This window comes from Meles meles, chromosome 11 (genome assembly GCF_922984935.1).
Source record: "Meles meles chromosome 11, mMelMel3.1 paternal haplotype, whole genome shotgun sequence".
NCBI lineage: Eukaryota > Metazoa > Chordata > Mammalia > Carnivora > Mustelidae > Meles > Meles meles.
Window position 1 is genome coordinate 3,507,287 of NC_060076.1, and position 15,413 is coordinate 3,522,699.

General features: G+C 49.0%; 1 protein-coding gene across 3 annotated transcripts in view; it reads left to right on the plus strand.

The window, feature by feature from the left end:
* The first annotated feature begins 5,221 nt into the window (after positions 1–5,221).
* TSC1 (TSC complex subunit 1) overlaps positions 5,222–15,413 on the plus strand; it is a 48,886-nt gene continuing 38,694 nt past the window's right edge. Inside the window, exons 1-2 of one of the 3 annotated variants that reach the window (XM_046022346.1) lie at positions 5,222–5,490; positions 15,049–15,111. The gene's annotated coding sequence lies outside the window, so the exon portion shown is untranslated. Of the gene's footprint in view, positions 5,491–9,307; positions 9,360–15,048; positions 15,112–15,413 lie in introns of those variants that run through there. The other 2 variants (XM_046022345.1, XM_046022347.1) reach the window with 2 other exon arrangements.

Here is a 15,413-nt window from a genome sequence, read left to right on the forward strand (position 1 = left end):
ATCTTCTATCTTACACATATCTTAAACCTGACCGTTTATCAAGCCAACAGCCGGTCTTGCTGGAATGCCTTTGCTCAAACTGGGTGTTCCTCCTTTAGTTCCTCTGCTCCATCACCATTTAGCAAATTCCTGATGCAACCAGAAGAAAAGTTCATAGCCCACCCCCACCAGTAAGTGGCCTTCACCACGCTGACTCTTGAGTACGACCTATTTGTCCGCGGCACTTTGCAGGTTGATCTTGGGCTGGACCCGGCTCTGAGTCACAGTCTGGTGCGTCCCTCTTCCATCTCATCACTGGATTCTGTGCTCCTTAAAAACAGGCACGGGGGATTGAATAGTGCCCCTCCCCCTGCCAAATTCACGTCTAGCTGGAACCTCAGAATGTGGCCTTATTTGGAAAGAGGGTCTTTACAGGTATAGTGCAGTTCAGATGAAATCATACTGGCTGAATTAATGTGGGCCCCACATCCAATGACGGGTGTCTTTATATGAAGAGAGTGGACACACGCCAAGAAGAGGGCCGTGTGAAGACACCCAGGGAGAAGGTCACGTGAAGACAGAAGGAGGGAAGCGAAGGACCCTGCTACAAATGTCAAAGTCTGTGGCACCATCCTAAGGCTGGAGAGAGGCATGGAATGTAGTTTCCATCAGAGCCTCCAGAAGGAGCCAACCCTGCCCACACCGTGACTTCAGACTCTGGCTTCCAGGCCAGTGAGAGAATACATTTCCATTGTTCTCAGCCACCCCGCTCGTGGTAATTTGGTAGGGCAGCTGAGGACACTCATACAGCAGGTAAGAGCAAAAACAATGTTTATCGACGCCCACGCTGTGGCAGGTGCTCTGGGTCTCAGGCTGCACCGTCCCAGCAAACTTCTGAAGCAGGTGGTTAAGGTATGGGCGTCATTCCCATCCTCCGGCTGGAGAAACTGAACTCGTTCAGCGACTTCTCCAGGCCATACAGCTGGGCTGTAGACCTAGGATCCCCACTCTTCTGGGCCTCTCTGGCCTCACTGAACAACCTGGTTTTTGTGCTGCATACCTGGGGCCAGTTTTCCTTTCTGACCAAGACAAGGGTTGGAAAGGGCATTCTTTTCTTTTTCTTAATTTTACTTATTTATTTGACAGACAGAGATCTCAAGTAGGCAGAGAGGCAGGCAGAGAGAGAGGAGGAAGCAGGCTCCCCGCTGAGCAGAGAGCCTGATGCGGGGCTCGATCCCAGGACCCTGGGATCATGACCTGAGCCAAAGGCAAAGGATTTAACCCACTGAGCCACCCAGGCGCCCCTGGAAAGGGCATTCTTAAACAAAACCTCAAAAACCCAAAGAATAAGTCTCAAAAAAAAAAAAAGGAGATGAATTTGATAACATCGGGATTAATGTCTCCTTTCCAATGAAATACAGTACAGTCATTAGGATGCTAACAGACTGCGGGAGACACGGGGAGTATCTGTAACCGACAAGGGGCATGTTGCTAGAACAGGGAAGGTGCTCCCACAGATCAACACGGGAAAGATAGTAACTCTACCAACTCTACTGCGAAAATGGTCAAAAGATAAGAATCAGCAATTTATAGAGGAAGAAACCCACAAGCTTAACAAGAATGTGAAGAAATGCTCAATCTCACTAATAGAGAAATGTAAATTAAAACAAGAACATGTCACTAAAGCCCTATTACGCTGAAAAAAGGAAAGAGCTAGGCAATGCCAAGCATTGGCAGGGAATTGGGCACTACCGTGGACTTCTAGTGGAAGTAGACTGGGGCCGTCCTTCTGGGGAACAATTTGGTGGCAAGTCGGTGCAAAATTTTTGGAGGTGATGGATATGTTTAGTACCTTGGTTGTAGCAATGGTATCACGGCTGTATGCATATGTCCACGAGCATCCGGACACAGACAATTACAAGTGTGCAATTCCTTGTATACCAATCATATCCCAATAAAGCTAAAACAATTTCTCTAAAAACAACAACAACAAAAAGTCAGCCCACCAGTTCTACTCCTAGAATAGGCATCCCCCCCCCCCCCCCCCCGCCAATTCTCAGCCCTATCCATAAGGGAACAAGGACAGTGATGTTCTGTTGTTTCTGGTGGCACTGTGGGTGTCATTCCCTGGGAGAGTGAAGAGTAGATCAGGTTAGATCTGCATCCCTGAATAACTGTCAGCAGTTTAAAGCTACTGGCTACACGAACACAAAGCAATGAGATTCAAAACAATGGTGAGTGGGGGAAAAATGTAAGAGACAGATTGCCATCTGAGACATAAACCATTTACATAAGTTAAAAGTACACGCATACATAGGTGTAAAATCCTAGAGGTATGTGTGTAGACATGTATCGTCTTCATCTTTTGGACACAGGGCTAGACAGCGAGGGGCTGAAAGTCCATGCAAGAGGACCACGCCAGCGGATGAGGGAGAAGTATTTTGTACTAGTGGTGTCCTTCCAAAGGCCTTCAGATCTCATTGCACCTGGGAGGCCTTCTGTTTGCAGAAGAGAGAAACCTATACCCAAAACTAGCGTCGGCCAAAATAGTTGTTGCCTCATGGCACTTGGGAGGCCAGCGCGAATCCAGCCTCCGGGGACTCTGAAAACTCAGGAGATAGCAAATCAGATTTCTTTTTCCATCTCTGTTGCTGTTGCCATGTAGGTCTTTTCCGTCTGTTGGCTGGACTTCTCTCAGGGCTTGATGTAGGACACGGGGAAGCGGAGGGTCACAGTTTCCTCACCCTGGTTTCGGGGCACAATCTCTCTTTGCATCCATATAGAGACCGAGGGAAGCACCCTGATTGGTCCAGCTCAAGTCACATGTCCAACAGCCAACCACTTTGGCTAGAGGATGGAGATCTGGGATTGGCCAGGCTGCTGCGCCCAGGTGCCTGTGGCTCGAGGGTGGTGCTGTGGTGGCCCCAGGATGGGGAGGGGGAGACGCTGCCCAGGCAAGTGTAGTGGATGGCTATCACATGCATAGAGTCAGCACCCCCTGCCAACACGGGCTCAGCTCCTTTGTTTCTTGTCACACTGACAGGCAGACCACGACTGGTGGAGAAAGCCCAGCTGGGGAGCTCCTGCCGCAAGGAGGCTCCAGGGTGCCGCCTGGAAGGTAGTGGTCTGATTAACACCTATTCAGCAAATGACAAAACTTAATCCCAGAGAAGGAGAAAATATCCAGGCAGCCCGAACTGAGAGTGGCAAGGGGTGGTGGCCGGACTGCCTCTGCCTGTTCTCTCTGGCCTCTTCTCTCAAACCTCTGGTGGTCCATATTGAGAGAACAATTACCATTCTTCTTCCAGACACTGTATAAACAGTAAGAATGTGGTTAGGGCCCCCTTGAGGGCCAGCAGTTGATGAGCTCCATGGATCACTGCTCCCTTCCACGGAGAACATTCCAGCAGGATGAGGTCAGAGAGCCAAGGGAAACTGGGGGTAGGGAGGGAGGTTCCTGGGTCAGAGCTCTGGAACAGTGCCCCCCCCCCCCCCGATTCCACCCCTTAACCTGAGCACTCTAATCACCAGACTCAGTAATCTCCAAATGCACTTGGGTCCCTGACCTGGTATGAATACAAAGGCAGGAGTCCGTTCCTGTAAGATGGTTTGTGGACTGGTGGAAATGGGAGAAATCAAATCCTTCCTATTCTCCCCCAACCTTTTCATCTCTGGACCCCAAGCTGATTGTGTTCTGGTGGCTACACTGAATTTAGCATTTGGTGGACCAGGTCCTGGGAGTGATGGATGCTGGCCATGAGCACAATTAACACAGAAACAAAAGTAACATGTATTGAAGCAGGTTTTACTCTAGTTATGTCTTCGTGTCTCACTGATTCAGCCTCAAATCCCAACTAGGCAGTCATTATTATTCTCCATGCTGTGGATGAGGAAAACTAACGCTAACTTAGTTGGTACAGTGACAGAAACCTACATTCAAATTTGAATCAAGAACTCTTGGCTTTGCCCCCAATGCCTCCTTCAGCATGTTAGACTGGATGAATCCCCAGCTCAATGCCCATCTCCCCTGTAAGTCAGCATGGTTATAAAGGTTGTGCACTGTGCAAGGGCCTCCAGGAGGGTTGGGAGTAGGAGGGCAGGAGCTGAAACACGTCCTGGGCTCTGCTCACATGAGCTGTGGGCCCAGAAGGGGTGTCTCTAATTCTCACAAAGGCGCCATACAAGCTAGCAGCCGCCCTACTCAGGACCCCGCTAGGCCCCTTGGAATTCTGACAGCACCCACCGTGGTGTCTGGCACCTGGCCCCTTAAATCACAGGCTGACTTGCGTTGTGACCCAACTCGTTCCCATGACAAAACCTGCCATTCCCCAAGTCACCCAGCATTTACTGCCTCCAGGCTCTTGATTCCTTGGTGCTTTTGGCCTGTAATGCCCTTTTCCTTCCAACCACCTCTCCATTTCCATGTCATAGAAACCTATCTTTCCTTGAAAACTCCAGCAGATGCCCATTCCTTCAAAAAACCTTGCAACCCCCCCCTTAGACTCATCTCTCCCTCTGCTCTCTCCCTCTGTTTGTATGGGTCAGAGCGCTTACTGCGCCCGCCTCTGACGAAGAACAGCACCTGTCGAGCATTTCCTGTGCGTGGGACTTGCCTCCTCACTTCAGGAAGGCTATCAGCCCATTTCACAGAAGAGGAAACTGAGGCTGAGGGCTTCCAGACTTAGGCTCACATAGCTAAGTAGAAGGAACGGAATTAAGGCTGCTTATTTTAAAGCTGTCTGCTCTGATCGGGGTCGTTGTTTCCCACAGCTGTGCTGACCACGTTGTAGTGTTAGCAAGGTGGGCTCCTGCAAATATTCTGCAAAGGAAAGAAGCTGCCCCGGTGCCGTTTTCCCTCCTTTCCTGGGCGAGCTGCCACTCTTCCAAAGCTCCAAAGCGGACCCTTCACCCACGCGGGCCCCAGCGGCTCTTTGGGAAACAGGCTCGCATCTCTGCGGCGGGGCAGAGAGAGACCCCAGCGGGGCGCCCGGGTCTGCAAGGGCAGGAACGGCGCGGGACAAGGAGGCAGCAGGCTCCCCAACCACACCCAGCCCCGCCACCTTGTTTACGCCTCTTGCACGGCCCCTCCCGCCGGGCCTGGCACGTGACCTCCGCCCCGCCCCTCGCTCCCTCGCGTGGCTCCTCCCGCCGCGCCGGCCCTTCTTTTCGCCTCCTTCGGAGTCACAAGATCTCTCAGCAGCCTCCTTTCGGGATCCCTCCGCCCGTCCCCGCCCCCCTACCTTCCAAACTCTCCTGGGTCCTTTCTCGACGGACCCGCATTATCAGTAATGAACAGGACGGCCTCTTCCGTCCAACGGGGCTGCAGGCTGCGGTCATCTGTCACTGGGGTCGAGAGGGAAGCGAGACCCAACTGGGAACTCTTTTTCGTGGCGGAGGCTGCAGCGGCCGTGGACCTTTCACGACGGGGGGAGGTGCTGTACGTCCAAGATGGCGGCGCCCTGTAGGCTGGAGGAACTGTGAGGTAAACAGCTGAGGGGGAGGAGACGGTGGGTGAGTATGGGGGTGTCTCCCCGTTCTTTTCATGGGGGCTTCTCGGGGCAGCCCTGGCACCATGACCCCGGTCCGGGAGGCCCCGAGGGGCTGGGGCAAGGGGCTCACTTGCTGGAGAGGGAACCCCGGGAAGGGGTGTTCGGAGAGCTTTCCCCTCCCTCTTATTACGCGCTATCTCTGGCGGGGCCCCGCAGAGCTGGCGAGTCCCTGCGGAGGAGAGGCGGGCCGGGCCCGCACTTCGCCCCTCCTCGGCGGCGGAGGGGACGGCTGCACCCCCGGGGCGCCGTGCCGAGGGCAGGGGTGAGGTGGGCCCCTTCGCCAGCCCCTGACTTGGTGGGGTGACAGGTTCTCGCGGGGTGCGGAGGGCAGGGGAGAGACCCTTGGCCGGAGGGGAAGGGCCGGTGGGGGGAGGGCGGCTGGTCCTGGGGCTTCAGGAGAGGGGTCAGGGGTGGGGAGGAGAATGAATGGAGGCCGCCTGTGGGCATCGGAGACTCGCCTGGACTCGGTGTCCCCGCTGGAACCGGCAGGACTAGGGGCCTCTCTCCGGGTGCGCTTGTGGGTGTTTAATTGACGGTGAAAGACAGTTACCTTAAAGTCAGCAGAGGGGAGCCTCGAGACAGCTATGTGCGGAGCCACTCCTAGACGCTCATTCATTCATTTGAGGAACTGGAGGATGAAGAGCCCGCGGCCCGGGAGAGCTTGTAGAATTAAAGCTCTTTGTGTTTCCTGTTGAAGAGTTTTGCTTCGTGTGTTTTGGATTTGGGGGTGGGGCTGCTTGGGGGAGGGGCGCGGTCCCCCTAATAACCACAGCTCGCGGGTCTGGAGTACTCACTGGGGAAGCGCTTTGCAGCCATCATCTCCTTTAGTGCTTGCGACAGAGGGAAGAGGCCGCCACTGTGAACATCTCCATTTCCCTGGTCAAGAAACGGAGGCCCAGAGAGATTAGGGTTACTTGCCCAAGGTCACACCCCTGCGAGGATCTGAGCCAGGGCTGGAGTCGGGGTCTGGGGCTATGCCGAGGGCTCCAAGACTGTGCTCCTGTCATGATTTACACTCAGCATTCACCTGTTTTTACTCTCATTTATCTGTTCGTTGACCAAAGCCAGCCTGGCGTTGTGTTCGTCAGTTGGCCGGAGTTTGTGCAAGTGCCTGTGCGTGCGTGCGCGTGCGTGTGTAATTTTGAAGAGGGGTACGTCTGCTTATATACCTTAGCTGTACAGGTATATAGCTGTAGGTGCATGTACGCTAGCCTTATCTGGGATGGCGGTGTTGCGCTTCAAAATACGATAGTCTAAACTAGGCTGGCAAGTGTTTGATGTTTTTGGAAAACTGATGCGTTTACGGCAGAAAGAAGGCCTACTAAAATCCTTGCCGGTTTTTTTATGGAAAGCGTAGAAATAGCGCTTCACTTTACACAGAGTAAGCTGTAAAAGTACTAAAATAGAATAATACTCTTCTGAGATACTTTGATTTATAATTTTGGGATCAACTTGGAGTCATCTGAATTCAAACATGCTGGCAAAGTGGAGCTGTAAATTTCAGGAAGCATCATAAAACCGAATCTTCTGGGAGCCCTTGATTTACCGAACAACCACCTGTGATTCTTAAGTTGAACATTCCTGAGTAAACCTGGAATATGCAAATGCGAAAGCTGATTTAAGGTTGTGCAGGGAAATGTCCCTGTAACAGTCATGCATCAGGCAAATGAGGCTCCTCAGAAACACTGAAACATTCTTCGCTATTGCCCTGGGGAGCTGCAGAATCTTCCTCCAACCACCTGGTGTAAACTTAAAGGGTATTTATAGAAGACGTAAAATGAAAATATCCTCTTACTAAAGTTAATATCTTATCCAAAACACTCTTACATCACGTGCCTGGAAGGGTAGATGATGTAAGCTTTCTTCACTTCATGCATTTCCTGGTGTCATAAAGACTTGGTATGTTTCTAAATTCCTGGTTGGATTCTTAGGCGGCTACAGCTTTCTCACTTATCTCGGTTAAGTTGGAGCGCGGCCAGTCCTGTGACTCAGTTGCACTCTCCCTCCCTGGGCTAAGAGCAAAGATATCCTGGACGGCTGCTGTTGTGGTGTAACCTGATGCCTTTTGTGCATGCTTGGTTTCAGTTCTGAGCTGAAACTGAGGAGTCTTACAGGACAAATCAGACACATACCTGTCTATGTAGTGTTTACTGAATAATGAAAATGCGGGGACACAAGAGATCTCAAAGCAGTAATGTTCATCAGAGCCCTCATGCACAGATGCCTGGCTTCGTAGTAGGTGACCCTACATATTTGGTCTTCAAGGATACCCTGGAAATATATTTTGAGAAGTCATAGGTGATTCTCATGTACATCGGAAGTTGAAGACCAGTGGTTTCAAGTATCAATTTGGCTATTTTTCCTTTAATGTATAATGTATTGCAGAGACATTTCCTAAAATAGTTTCTAAACTCTGGTGTGGGTAGTGGTGGGTGAGTTTTGGGCTCTGAATTACAGCTGACTTGATCTTGCAGCTCTCTCTTCTTTCATCCTTTGTTAGGGCACAGGGATGTTCTTTTCCCAGTTCCAGAGCCATAGCTGACTAAAATTAGCTTTTCCTGGAATTAATTGTACACTCTTGCATGCAGATGAACCTGAAACAGCAACACATCAACCATTTTAAGCTTTTCCTAAAAATCGAATAGCTTTTGACTTTTCAAAAGCCATTGAAGTTTTCTGAGTTTCAGTTTCTTCATCTTTGAGATAAGAGAGTTGAATTGTGAATTAGATGATTTCTGATAAATTTCTGGGATTTCAAGTCCTCCCGGGGCTTCAGCTAAACATTCTGAGTAAATTGAATCCAAGTGTTAATGGGTTTATAATAACTAAGCAAATTGGTGACTCTTAGCCTGACCTGTTGAGTGATGACTTGTTTGTCCTTTCCTTTATGTCACATGATTTCTTTAAAAAGGTAATTCCCTGTAAGTTCATTATATTATAAGTCTCTCTTTGGGAGATTAATTTTGTTTGTCATATAAGTAGCTGAAATTAAGCATGAAAGCAAAATGTACTCAATAACATTCAAACCTGTAGCTGTTTGCTTTAAAAAAAGTGTCTAATTAGCATACATGCACATTGGAGTTTTTCCCCTCAGTGCTTAGTAGAATTTAGTTTGCAAGACAATACTAATTTTTCACCATTGAAATTGGTCTGAAAGAGGTCTCCTCTCAGCAATTTGGGATTTTTCTTTCTCTGATATACTTTTTAAGCCTATAGTTACAAGAAATTAGTCATTCAATACCTAATATGTGGGTTTTTTGAGAGGGTAAATAAAAAAAGAGCCCCCCCCCAATGGTGAATACTCTTTTTTATATAAAAAAGGCATATGATGTTAGGACCTTGCTAGTTTCTTCTTGTCCCTTGTGCAGTGCTAACTTTTGTTCTGTCCAGGAAAGTAGCAAAAGGTAACAGATGAATGAATCAGAATGTCATCTAATGAGTAAAGTGCCTTGAAAACCTAGCTTTGATACAAAACAAGGCATGGTAGTTACTGGCCTAGAACTCACAGATCACTTTCTAAAGTAAAGACACCATGAAGTATTTGAGTAACAAGGAACAATTTTGTCTTTCTGGTGGTGATGGAAAGCCCAGTAGGGAGTGATAAGGAAGAACAGATGTGGTGACCTTAACGTCTGCATGCATTCGGTAAGACCTGTGCTACTTTGAGTGGTTCCTGGAGCACAGTAGCAAATGCAGTGTATCCATTTTAAGTTCTCGAATGGTTTTATCAATGTTTCACGTACAGGTTGTTACATGGAGAGACTGCTAAGCCTTATGGACCCAGCAATACAGTTTGCTCAGTAGCAGTACTGTTATAAGCCTTTTTATTTGGTGAGTACTTACGTGGCTAGTACTGTGCTAAGCATTTGACATGCTTGATGCCCTTGAACTCTCCCCACAGCCTTAAGAGAGAGGATAGGATAGGGAGATAAAAGAAACAGGCCTAAGGTCACTTATTCAGCTTCTGAGCTGGGATCTGAACCCTCTTGGTTGACTTCAGAGCCCAAACGTTTCATCTTTCACGTTGATAAACGACATGAACTGCTGATCTCATAAGCTCATTCATAGGTCAGTGGTTCTTAACTTTTGGGGGGCCTCAGTTCCCCTCTGAAGATCCGTGGGAAGCTTTGAACCAAGTATCCCTTCCTATCCCATTGCTATCAAACGGTTCATACAGACTCATTCAGGAACTTATGGACCCAGCCTGTAGCCCAACTGATTCTTCTTCTTTTTTTTTTCCCAAAGATTTTATTTATTTGACAGACAGAGATCACAAGTAGGCAGAGAGGCAGGCAGAGAGAGAGGAAGGGAAGCAGGCTCCCTGCTGAGCAGAGAGCCCGATGCGGGGCTCGATCCCAGGACCCCAGGACCATGACCCGAGCCGAAGGCAGAGGCTTTAACCCACTGAGCCACCCAGGCGCCCCCCAACTGATTATTCTAGGTAGATTGCTCCTCTTAAAAATGGACTTGGGCTTTATTAAAAACAATTTTATTTTTTTAAACCGGTAGGTAGGAAAGACCCAAGCCTTTTAAATGTGGACTTGTGTGCTGTTTGTATTAGAAATCCTTTTGTTAAATTTTTATATTGAAAGATTCTTTACACTTCCCTGGGAATTCAACCTTAAATGCCACATTAAAAAAAATCAGAAGTGGAGATCTCAGGTGTGGAACTTGCTAAATGCTTGTCAGGCCTGGCATTCAGTCTGTGTTGGTACCTTCAGCACCTGGCAGAATTCCACTGGGCTTTTTTCCAAGGTTTATGCACTATGTATCTTTTTCCCTTGTGAACCTCAGAGTATTTATAAAATTATTTATTAAATACATGTTTTTAGTGTTTCTTGGCATCATCCTTTTTCTTCCTGGACCAGTGGTTCTCAGCCTTTAGTGGACATCAGAATGACCCAGAAGACCCCACCCCCGAGTTTCTGATTCAGCGGTGTGGTGCGAGGTCCAAGTGCATTTCTAAAAATCCTCAGGTGATGCTGCTGTTGCTGGTGCGAGGACGGCGTTTGGATCCACTGTCCTAGACTCAGTCAAACCCTGTGCCCTTATTCCCTACGGTATTTCTATTTTAGTTCCATGGACTTGAAACTTAAAGAAATCTTAACAGTTTGCTCAGATTTCTTTTAGGGGAAGCTTGTAGAGTGACTCTTTGAAGCATACATGGTATCTGTCTGACCTTATTTTCTCAGTAAATAATTTTGTTCAGGCTAAAAGGAACATTTATAGAAGAGCGATATCTTACTGAAATCAAGCTCTGTCCCTGCAGGCAGGTTTGACAAGATTCACCTTCGAAATAGGGTATAAGCTTCAGCAAGTTGTCCTTCAAGGTCCCTGGTGGCAAAAAATTCTGAATGGCAAATCTGGAGCTCCCCTGCCCCAGTTCGTGTGACCTTGAGAGGGCCTGCAGCTGTGAGACCGTGGAAGTCCCCCACGACGACACACTCTGGCAGGTTTCGCCATCAGCTGCTTCCCTCTGACATACAGAGTGGTGTTTCCTACCCGCTTCTCTTTCTGTGTGTCTGTGGGAAGAGGGAATTGGAGCTAGTATCTTACCCTTTTTGGATGCTTTTGTGCTGAAGGTGGCTTGGTTCACTTGACAGAATATTGTCCTAAGAGATCACCTGAGTCCGTTACTGAGCCGGAGCCGAGCACAGTAGTGTCCTAGTGTGTGATTATTACTGTCACCTTTGTTATTAACATAATGGTGGGATGGTTCTGTTCTGCCTATCCTGCGCTTGATACTGAAATAGTCTGTGCCTGAACCTTATCTGGATTGTCTTCGAATGTACAGATGAAAAACCCGGGTAGGGACAGCAGGTTACTGCGAAGGGCATCTGCCTGCCTGTATTCGTCGTAGACAGGTGTGCGTAAAATCTCAGGCCATGTGGTGTACAGTTCCGGGGAGTCCTAGGACAGAAGGCCACACACAGTACTGGCTTTCCAAAAGTCTGGACGTGCAGCTGATATTCAGATAAAATACTTTGTGAGAGCATTTTCTGCGTCTACCATTAGCGTTTCATAAAGAGGTAGATAGCTCTTAGACCTCTCACGGCTTGTACTGCGTCTGGCCCAGCACAGAGAGATGTGAAAACATGTGTATGGGTCCTGCCAGTGACAACTGTCCGTGGCTGTGAAGCTGTCGTGTTAAATTCATGTGTAATCCTACATATATAAGCCAGCTATCTGCAAACAGCTTAAGAATCAAATTAAGGTGAACTATGAAAACAAATTGACCTGTGCCTTTTGTTTTTGTTTTTAAGATTTATTTATTTATTTGAGAGAGAGAGAGAGAAAGAGAGAGAGCATGGGACGCAACAGATCAGAGGGAGAAACACTCCCTGCTGAACAGGGAGCCCGATGTGGGACTCAATCCCGGGACTCCAGGATCATGGCCTGAGCCGAAGGCAGATGCTTAACCAGCTGAGCCTCCCAGGTGCCCTGACCTGTGCTCTTTAACCTCAAATCACTAATAGCACAGAACCCTCTTCTTCTTCAAACCCACCCACTGTTTATTTATTTATTAATTTATTCAAAAAGGCTGCTGGTAGGAAGTGCCATCACAGTGTCGATTTTAGGTGAGAACACAGCTTTTGGGTCAGATATGAAAGAGGAAAAATCTCGATCTGGGGGCATGTTTCTTCTTTAATTTGGCTCTTGAGGAAAAGAGTGTGGCGTGATCCTGTTAGGCTCTGATAGGTGCTCCCTGCCACGCCCCTTAGGGGTACGGTCCTCGAGGAGGGCCTTCTTCATTCCTCACTTCCTTTTTTTTTTTTTTTAAAGATTTTATTTATTTATTTGATAGACAGAGATCACAAGTAAGCAGAGAGGCAGGCAGAGAGAGAGGAGGAAGCAGGCTCCCTGCTGAGCAGAGAGCCCGATGCGGGGCTCGATCCCAGGACCCTGAGATCATGACCTGAGCTGAAGGCAGAGGCTTTAACCCACGGAGCCACCCAGGCGTCCCATTCCTCACTTCCTATCAGAAGTTCAAGGTCACATCTCACTTGACTGACCAGAGTGATTTTAGCTAGTAGTACTCCAGAGGGCAGGATCTAAATATAAGTGAGTAAGTAAATAAACAATTAAAAATATAAATAATGCAAGTAGCCTTTGACAAGCCAGCCTTAGACTGATGACTGTTTATTACCATTAACTGTTATTTGGCCTAGCGATAAAGAATTTAAGAAGTCTTAATGTTGAGCCTTGGACAAAAAAAAAGTTCTGATTTCCTGGGCCAGTCCCTTTGTTTAGGACGGCGGTCTTGGCTGGGCGGCTGTGAGAGCTCCTCTCGCGTATGTCCCAGCGTTAGCCTTGCCTTGGATGTTCCTTTTCAGGTAAAAGATCCAACTAGGATGACTTGTAGCAGAAAGTCTGCGTGACCCGCTGGACCAGCAGCTGATGTTGAGGTCCTGGGTAACAGAGGCATCTGTATTGTAATTCTCGTTCTTCTGTTTTCTTTTCTTTTTTTTTTTTTTTAAGACTTTATTTATTTATTTGACAGACAGATCCCAAGTAGGCAAAGAGGCAGGCAGAGAGAGAGGAGAAAGCAGGCTCCCTGCTGAGCAGAGAGCCCGATGCGGGGCTCGATCCCAGGACTCTGGGATCATGATCTGAGCCGAAGGCAGAGGCTTTAACCCACTGAGCCACCCAGGCGCCCTTCTAGTTCTTTTCTTCATTGACTGGCCAGGCAGGCACTCCCTGTCTGAATGATCTGGTTGGCCCTTTGCTTCCCAGCAGTGGACGTAAAGTTGGAGTATGCCACCAAGACCCGCTGCTGTTTAATGCCTAAAGTGTGCTCACAGGGAGATGTAATTACCCGTTGTCTGGGGCACGAGATTTTGATAGTGAGAGAGTTGTTCCATTCTCGAACTGGGCTTTGAGCATCGTAGTGTAGTGAAGGGCTTGTCGGCTTGCCGGTGCTCACTCGCTGGACCGACACGGTGCCCGAGGCTCAGCTTCCGTCCTCTGCCTCCCACACTGGATGGGTGACCAGAGACGTTGCTGAAACCTTTGCTGGACCGTGCACGGTGTCTTTGCCTCTCGAGGGCCACATGCTGCAGTAGGCCCGGGGTATCCACTGGGGGACCAGATGGTTCCTGTCCTCATGGAACTTACCATCTCGTGGCCAGACCGTCCCTAAAAACAGGCTGAACGGCCCACATTTTAAAGGCGAATTGGAACGTATTTGTAGAGACGTATATAACATGGTTATTTACTAGGAGATCATTTAGATAGGAAATACGGTAAAGAGAGGAAGAAGGGAGAGAAATGAGAGCTGTCCACAAATACTTTATGCTTGTCCTGTGGAGGGATCAGATGAAGGTCGTGCTGTTTGGAGGGCAGGATTCAGCCTCATACGTTTATTTAAGAACTGTGTAACGGCTTCCATGCAGTCAGACACCGTGGCGGCTGCTAGACCTGCCGCACTGACTGAGCTGCTCCCTCTCCCTGGGCGGAGCTGCTGTGCCAGTGAGGGAGACGTATTCAGTAACTAATTACGCTTATTTAATTGGGTTGTGGTAAGTGACACAAAGAAATATAGGCTGATAAGCAAATATGACGGGGGACCTGACCTAGTCTGGGGCATGGGAATGGAGGGAAGTGAAGCCTTCTCTGATGGGGCAAAAAAATATATATTTTTAAAGATATATTTATTTGAGAGAGAGTGAGAGCGCGCACGTGCCCGCCCATGTGCCAGTGGGAGGAAGAGCAGAGGGAGAGTCTCCAGCAGACTCCCCCGAGCACGGAGCCTTACTTGGGGCTCGATCTCACGACCCCGAGATCACGGCCTGAGCCGAAGCCCAGAGTCGGATGCTCAACCGACTGAGCCACCCAGGCATGATGGGACAAATGTTTAAGCTGAGATTTTAGGGGTGAATGCTTAGCTTGGGAGTGGGGAGGCAGGAGAGGCGGGGCTGTAGGGAGGGAGGGGAGCATGGGGGTGGCGACCAGAGGGAGGCCGACTAAGTGCTTTGCGCCGGACACTGTTCCTGCTCTCGGGGCTGCTTGGGTGATGACTCTGTGCCCCGTGCTATGCCAGGGCTCCTGGGGGCATCGTCTTGTGTAACCCCACACGGCCTTCTGAGGTAGAGGCCGCTCTTCTTCTCACTTGCCAGATGAAGTAACAAGGGCAGATGTTAGGCGCCTGAGAGAAACTGCCAGAGGCGGCCCAGCTAATACGTGGCAGAGCTGGGCTTGTACCTTGGAGCTCTAGGACTCGAGAGCCCATCCTGCGCATTGGTTTACAGCTCCAGTAAACAGCTAACAAAAGGCAGAGATTACAAGTTCAGCCCAATAAAGAGAATTTTCCAGCAACCAGCTGTTCAGAAATGTAGACAGAGAGAGGCACGTGCGCCCACTGTTGTAAGTGTGCGTTCTTGTGGAAACTGGCCGGACTCCTGTCAGGGCTGCAGCAGGAAGGAGGTCGAGCCAGGTGAACCCTAAACTCCCTCGGGGTGCCTCTGGGATTTCACTTCATTGTAAGATTATCGTGTACATTACGTGTGTTTTTTCCCTTCAGTGACCATGAAAGACACCAGGTTGACAGCACTGGAAACCGAAGCACCAGTTGTCCCCAGAGCAGGTGAGGTACAAACCGGTGCAGTGGTGGGAGAGGACAGAAGGGAAGTGCTCGCCTGGACAGTTGTGCAGGGGTGTGTGTGTGTGTGCGTGCGTGTGTGTGTTTTGCACTCAGGATTGAACAGTTCTGGTTTTAGCCACTTGCTAGGAACTGGTTCTTCCGTGGCATGAAGTACTTTGTCAGATTACCCAGGATTTATTAAGTGCCCATTCAGTGCCGGACACTGTGTGGAGCGCTTTCCTTGCATGTGTTACTCATTTTCTTCTTCACAGCGACACTTGCGTCGTAGCCCCATTTTACAGATG